Below are 7,482 nucleotides of genomic sequence, written 5' to 3'. Positions count from 1 at the left end.
CAAATAAGAATAAATCAAACTTTATTAATTCAAAAAATAATGTCAAGTAGTCTAGACACAAAAATCATCTATCTCAGTAGATATGCACTGTCATGAACTAGAAACCAGTCATAGGGCTCACAATCTCCAATCACCTAGTCAGGACATCACTGAGCATCCATGTTTATAAAATAATTTTAAGAAAATGCGTAAGAACTGAAGTCCCTTGTAAGAATTCCTCTAAAATTCAAACAATAAGAAAATAGCATAAACCAATTTCATGCATAAATTTTAGAGAAAGATCACAATTAACAACTTACCACAATCAACTTACCATTCAAGCATTTAGACAAAATATCATGCAGTAACAAATATTATGCAAAGTTAAATATGCATAATTGCAAGAACTAATGTTGAATAGTAAATATGCATGATTCAATGCACATGCATGAATAACTTATTAAGTTATTTATCAGAGTTACTTTTGTATGTATGTCCCTATTAAAAGCACACAAATTTAATTTTCACTTTTTCGTAAACATGCGGATATTCAAAACGGGCACAAAATTCTGAAGTCTAAGTTAGATTCCCAATTGTAGCTTAACACACAATTTGTAGTTTATTACTAGGTTCCACACTTATTCATCGACCGATATTAGGAATCAACACCATCCATCAGAATAATAAAAATCAGCATCTAATGCTGAGACATCAGGAAAACCAACATCCACTAATGTCACTCTCTTGGTATACCAATAACTACAACTCACTCAACACCACCACTCCCAGGCAAAGTAGTTAAATCTCTCTAAAACTTTGGTCAGAAGGTGAACCACCATATCGAGTTTAGGGGCACAATCACACACGAAGTTTTAGTATCCTCACGGTCTCCCAAGACCACCATCCAAGATTCTCACACTGTGGGAGGGATATTAAAGAAGAGATTAATTATACTTTTAGTCTCTTTTATCCTTTTAAATAATTTCAAGTTCTTTACACAAAAACCGTTTTGCAAATAAATACACAAAACCTATTTAGGCCCCAGCCACATAATTTTAAGAGTGCAATTAATTTTGAAAAATAATTAAAATTTCAAAAATAATTTTTGCAATGCATAACTAAAATCAACAATAAGTGAAGCAACACATGCTCCTAGCCTACACTGCCCGCAGTGGTTCACATCTAACTATCAATACATCTTAAAAGTGATTTACATATATTTTGCAAAATTTCAATAAACATAAAGCACACAACTTGTTTCAAAATATGTTCACAATGCATATTCAAATACACAAATGAATGCATATGAAACCAAACACATATGCATGTCAATCGATACTCCCAAAACACATTAACATGATCAATTCAATACATAAACATCCAAACATGCATATGATCATATTTATGAAAACACTCAATACATTTCAGATTCATGCGTAACTGCAAGTCAATCAAATCAGAATCATGTTTATGTATCATTTTAGAAAAATGCTTATGATCAAATTCAGGTATTGATTCAACTATGCAGAATTTTTTTATCGAGCCAACAACTAAGGTTGATCTGAATTCACAAATCAAACAATCATTCATTCAGTAAATCTGAACCAGATATACCTAATGCATAAACTCAACAGATCTGATCCATAATAGTTCGCCTAAACTTGGCAAAACTAATTAGATTCACATATATAAAAACTTGGCAAGTCTGAACAGATTCACACACATACGAAAAATGACATGTCTGATCAGATGTGTACATAATGAAAACATTAGCAAGTCCGATCAGATTGCACACAAGTAAAAGTCGGCAAGTCTGATCAGATTTGCTCATAAACAAAACTCTGGAAGTCTGATCAGATTTGCTCACAAACAAAACTCTGCAAGTCTGATCAGATTTGCACATGAATAAAACTCTGCAAGTTTGATCAGATTTTCATACAAACAAAATTTTACAAGTCTAATCATATTTGCATATAAACAAAACTCTGCAAGTCTAATAAGATTTGCATATAAACAAAACTCTGCAAATTCAATCATATTTGCATAAATAAAAGTCTGTAAGTCTGATCAAATTTGCATACATGTGAATCTTGACAAAACCTGACCAGAATGACATACAAGAAACTCTAAAAGTTTGATCAAATTTACACAAGTAAAATTCGGTAAGTCTGATTAGATTCACTCACATACATACACACACTAAAATAAGAAAATATTTCCAGCAACATGAATAAGCAAAACAAACAAATTCAACAAAGCAAAACACGATCAGCTACCATCAGATTTTTCGAATATGGATATAACTCGATACATTTGATTCAAACAGGCAAAAGTGCATATAGGTCCAACTTTAAGAAATCAACATCCTAAATTCAATTATATACATATATGTATATATATTTAGCTTGTATGAGCAAGAAAATTCCATGCCCCTCAATATATATATATATATATATATATTCGTTTTAATCAGACTTCCCTTTTTCATCTAAACTTATATATAAAATCAAATTTATACCTATTTCTTCTCGTAATCACTTACAAAGAAACTCGTACCTTGATCGTAGCATAGAAAAAGACCAAAAAAATTGATAGATGTATCAAAAACTAATTTGTTCTCCCTTTTCTTTCCTCTTTTTTCTTTTTTCTCCTTTTCTCTCTTTCTTTCTTTTTTCTCTCCTCACATGATTTTGGGGTTTTCTTTTTTTTTTTTTTCTCTTTAACTCTCTCTCTCTCTCTAGTACACGAGTTCTGGAGAGAGGGAGAGACTAACCCCTTTTATATTATTTAGTTGATATTTTAACTTTTTTATTTTTTTTTTCTAATTTAGATTAAGCTAGAGGGTGATATGCCCTCAAGATAAGCCCTTATTAAGTAAAGTTCTACTCTATGTAGAACTCTACATTATCTCCTGAAATATTCTTTTAATTAATTAATTTATTTCATTATTTATCAATTATTTATTAATTATTTTATTTAATTTAATAGCTAAATAATATTCCAGAGGGTGTCACCCCACCTCTGAAAGTCTTTATAGGTATAACTCTACCTCATCCAATTTAAAATTTCAGTTAATTTTACAGTTTTAAATTGGCCATGTATGGATTTTAGATCTGGATCCAAGATCTAAATCCATATGGATCCTACCTCAACCCGATCCAAGTTAATATGGACTCTAAACTGAGTCTAGACTCATATTAACTTGGATCAAACAAAGCAGATCCAGGCCCATTCAATCCAAAAAAAGGCAAAAATAGAGGCTGGTCATTTTTGAAAAATACGATTTTTGGGTCAACCATAATTCGAATTTGGAAAAACAAACTCCCAACGTGATCAGTATTTTGAGATGCATCTAACAATGTATGTACCTAAATTTTGCTCATTTTTTGCTCGAATTTAAAGGTTAAAAATAAAAATTTCTCAAATTATAATTGGCTCAATTAGGTCTTGTCAGTGGTTTCTGGGTCACGCCCAGACCTAGCTAACGTCACCTATAAAAAAACTATTTTCCCATGATTCTATCAATTTAATTAAATATTTAATTTAAAAGTCATATTTTTTTAATTTAAAAATCATGAAAAGATACGCGATATTACATCCCTACCCCCTTAAAAGAATTTCATCCAAGAAATTAAAATGTATCGAATAAATGTAAGTAGTGGTTACGTATATCGGCCTCGGGCTCCCAGGTGCACTCATCCAATCTGTAATCTTGCCAATGCACATTCACGAATGGGATCATCCTACTACGGAGTGTCCTCTCGTGGCGATCCACAATTTCTATTAGCCTCTCCTCTATCATCAAGTCAGATTGTACCTCGACCGCCTTATAGTGGATCACATGTGAAGGGTCAGGCATATACTTCCTCAATATCGAGATGTGGAAGACATGAATTTGAAAAAATTGAGGAGGAAGTGCCACACGGTAAGCTGACTTGCCAACACACTCAAGAATCTCAAAAGATCAAATGAACCGAGGGCTCAACTTTCTCTTCTTCTCAAACCTGAACGCACTCTTAGTAGGTGAGATCCGAACAAACACGTGATCGCCCATGGCAAAACTAAGATCCCTATGCCGCTGATCGACATAGCCCTTTTGCATACTCTGTGCTGCAATCAAACAATGTTGAATCAACCACACTTGGTCCGAGTAGTGCTGGATAGCCTCAAGAGACTCTATTGCTCTCACTCCAACCTCATCCCAACACATCAGTGATCTGCATGGTCTACCATACAGAGCTTCGTATGGGGCCATACCAATACTGGCATGATAGTTTTTATTGTATAAAAAATCTTCAGGATTCACATGCCTATCTCAATCTCTTGCCTAATCGAGCGCGCATGCTCTAAGCATGTCCTCAAGTGTCTGTATCATGGGCTCTGTCTGCCCATCAGTCTGTAGGTGAAACGTCGTGTTAAACTTTGACATAGTACCAAGGGCCTTCTGTAACTGGCGCCATAATTGAGATGTGAAACGTGGGTCTTAGTCTAACATGATCGAATGTGGTACCCCATAAAGTCTGATAATATCATCCACATATAAATATGCTAAGCTCTCCAAACTCTGATTCACCCTGATAGGCAGAAAATGGCCACTTTTTGTCAATCAGTCCATAATCGCCCAAATGGCATCATGCAGAGAATGGGTCCTTGACAAACCCACAATGAAATCCATCGATATATCATTCCACTTCCACTCGAGGATATCCAAAAGCTAAAGAAGTCCACCAAACCTTTGATGCTCGATCTTCACCTGCTGACATGTGAGGCACCGAGATACAAACTCCACAATATCCTGCTTCATCCCATTCCACCAATATGTTCTTTGGAGATACTTTAACATCTTGGTAGAACTAGGGTAAATAGAATACTTTGACCTGTAGGCCTCACTCATAAGCACCGCCCGCAGTACCTTCGAAACCCACCATCTATCCCCAAATATAATGGTACCATCCTCCTCATGGTGGAACTGCGCATCTGAATTCTAGGCACTCACGCATAGCTTGTCGAAGTCTAGATTGACTGATTGAAGCTTCTCAATACGATCTATAATCTCACATCGCGCCTTTGTCTCAACACAAAGAATGCATCCAGAATCGTCTGCAAATGGCTACCACCTAACTAACTCATCAATCAAGTCTCAACTACGACCAATCAAGCTAGCTGTCATGACTGAAGACTTCCTACTAGGCATATCTATCACTACATTCGCCTTACCAAGGTGGTAGGCGATGGTGAACTCATAGTCCTTGATGAACTCTAACCACTTGCATTACCTTAAATTCAGATTCTGTTGCGTAAAAATATACTAGAGGCTCTTGTGGTCAAACAGAACCTTGAATTGCTCCTCGTATAAGTAGTAATGCCAAATCTTTAGTGTGAAGACAATTGATGCTATCTTTAAGTCACATGTAGTATAGTTTTTCTCATAAACCTTCAACTGTCGAGAAGCGTACGCGATGACCTTTCCGTACTGCATTAAGACACAACCTAGTCTGGTACCCAAAGCATCACTATACACTATGAACTTTTTCATCCCATAAGGCAAAGACAACACAGGGGATGAGGTCAACCTCCTCTTTAGCTCCTTAATGCTCTCCTCGCACCGAGGTGACCAAACAAACTTTGCCCCTTTCTGCAAAAGTCAAGTCATCAGAGCAACTATACGAGAGAAGTCCTTTATGAATCAACAATAGTAGCCTACCAATCCCAAGAAACTCTTGATCTCAGACACTATCTTCGACTGCTCCCAAAACAACACTGTCTTCACCTTGGCTAGATCCACTTCAATGCCCTTTTTTGAGATCATGTGACCAAGGAACATCACTTAGTCAAGCTAAAATTCACTCTTAGAGAACTTAGCATACAACTTATGTTCTCTTAGCGTCTAAAACATGATCTGCAGGTGCTCTTTGTGCTCCTCCATGCTCTCAGAATATATAAGAAAGACATCAAAAAACATGATGACAAACGAATCCAGTCACAACTTGAAGACCTAATTCATCAAGTTCATAAACGCTGCATGGACATTGGTGAGTTCAAAAAACATCACCAAAAACTCATAGTGCCCATATCTGGACCTGAATGCAGTCTTCAGAATATCCTTTGTCGTGATCCGCAACTGATAGTACCCAGAACGAAAATCGATATTTGAGAACACCTTTATTATATGCAACTGGTCGAATAAATCATCAATCTTAGGCAAAGGGTACTTGTTCTTAATGGTAGCCTCATTCAACATGCGGTAGTCTATGCAGAGTTGCATGAACCCATCTTTCTTCTTGACAAATAGAACTGGTGCACCCCAAGGTGACACAGTCAAACTGATGAAACCCTTGTCAAGAAGTTCTTGCAGCTACTTCTTCAGCTTAACCATCTCTGCAGGTGCCATGTTATACAACATACATAATACTGGTGTCATGCCAAGCACTAGATCGATCGAGAACTCGATTTTCCTGTGAGGCGATAAACTCAGCAAATCCTCTAGGAAGACATTCAGAAACTCGCGAACCACGTTCAACTACTTCAAAGGTGTCTCATGACTGTTTGTGGTGGATGCACTGGCCAAGAACACCATACAACTCTACTTGTGGTACTTCAAAATCTTCATTGTCGAAACGATCTTCACCTTACTCACAGGCCTAGTCGATTGAAACACCAACGCAAACAAGTCGGGGGTGCACAACAGAACCTTCTTCCCCCGACACTGAAGAGTCACATTGTGTCTGGGCAACCAGTCCATACCCAGAATGTTGTCATAGAATGTCATCTCGAGTATGACTAGGTCGGCAAAACTCATGCCACTCGATGACTACCTAAATTGTGGAAAGGTACTTCCCAGATCGAGTAGACATGCTCATACGAGACAACATCAAGAGTCTTCTCTAGGCTAGATGGAATGACATTAAGCAATCTCGCAAAAGATGAAAAAATAAATGAATGGGTAGCCCCTAAATCAAATATAACATGAGCAAGATGGTCAGCGACTACGAATATGCCTTTGATCAGGTTGGCCTGATCGCCCCACTCGGTGGTCATAGCAGCATAAATTCTCCCATTCATCTTTCGTTACGCATGCTGTTGAGGTTTCTGTTGCTGCTGTTATGGTTGAGGTCTCTGCTGCTGCTGACCTCCTTGAGTCGTCGGCTTGTTCGGGCAGTACGTAACAATATGTCCAGGCTGCTGACACTAGTAGCGGATCCCCTTGATGAGCAGACAAGAGCCTTGGGGATGGTGCTTGTTGCACCTCCTACACATAGACTGGGCCTTCCCCTGTTGTTGTCTAGGCTAGGGTCGACCCTGTTGATCCCCCTACTGGGTCTTATGCTTCTTTGCCTTACCCCCTGCACCTTGTCGCTCGCAGGTGGGTTCTTCCTTGTGCCATTGTTGCCATTATCTCCCTTCTTCTATGATCTACCCTTGAACCACTCCCACTCCTGATTTAGGATGGATGCAGACTCTATCGCATCACTAAATGTAGTAGAATGACTCATCATCACACGA

The sequence above is a fragment of the Nuphar pumila genome, chromosome 8, assembly GCF_984573655.1.
Source record: "Nuphar pumila chromosome 8, dmNupPumi1.hap1.1, whole genome shotgun sequence".
In the NCBI taxonomy this organism is placed as follows: domain Eukaryota; kingdom Viridiplantae; phylum Streptophyta; class Magnoliopsida; order Nymphaeales; family Nymphaeaceae; genus Nuphar; species Nuphar pumila.
The sequence above is the reverse complement of the archived record's forward strand: the minus strand, read 5'-3'. Positions refer to the sequence as shown.